Below are 643 nucleotides of genomic sequence, written 5' to 3' on the forward strand. Positions count from 1 at the left end.
GATTATTCCACACCCTTAAAAGAAATTCTTCCTTACCCTCTCCAACCACTAGCAGATATCTTCCATTTCGGCCTCTAATGAATCACCATCAACCTCAGTTTTAAAATGCGTCTATTAAGAGAGGTTTCCACACTCTTATAAGGAATGGTTCATTCCCCTCTCCAAACGACGTAGGATCTATTAAAAAGTTGTAGGATGACTGAGTGTTCTAAGGTGCCAAAATTCAGTTTTGGTCCTTGTAAGAGGGCATGGGTTCAAATCCCACTTTTGTCACAATTAAAATTATTGTGTTACTCTAATGGGCTAGGAAAAATGGAAAACATCTACTTATTACCATGGTTGGGTTGTTATCATGAAATGATAAGAACTTTTTAGAAATCTTTTTACCTTTTCGAATTTAATTACAATAAATCGTGAGGTTGAGATATAAATAATAAGAAAAAGAGAAAAAAGCAAACGTAATCATATAACTCATACACATCATCATACATCATATGTCACGCATCATATTAATAAAGAATAAAGGACACGTGTCAGTTCAACTAGGCACGTGTTGTCATACATCAAACAATTGCCTACTCTATCCTATAGTAAGACTATTTACTTGGTTGGCCTTCGCCGACATTTCTCTACTTTCGGATTT

Source organism: Cucurbita moschata, unplaced genomic scaffold (assembly GCF_002738365.1).
Source record: "Cucurbita moschata cultivar Rifu unplaced genomic scaffold, Cmos_1.0 Cmo_Scf00274, whole genome shotgun sequence".
NCBI classification, from domain to species: domain Eukaryota; kingdom Viridiplantae; phylum Streptophyta; class Magnoliopsida; order Cucurbitales; family Cucurbitaceae; genus Cucurbita; species Cucurbita moschata.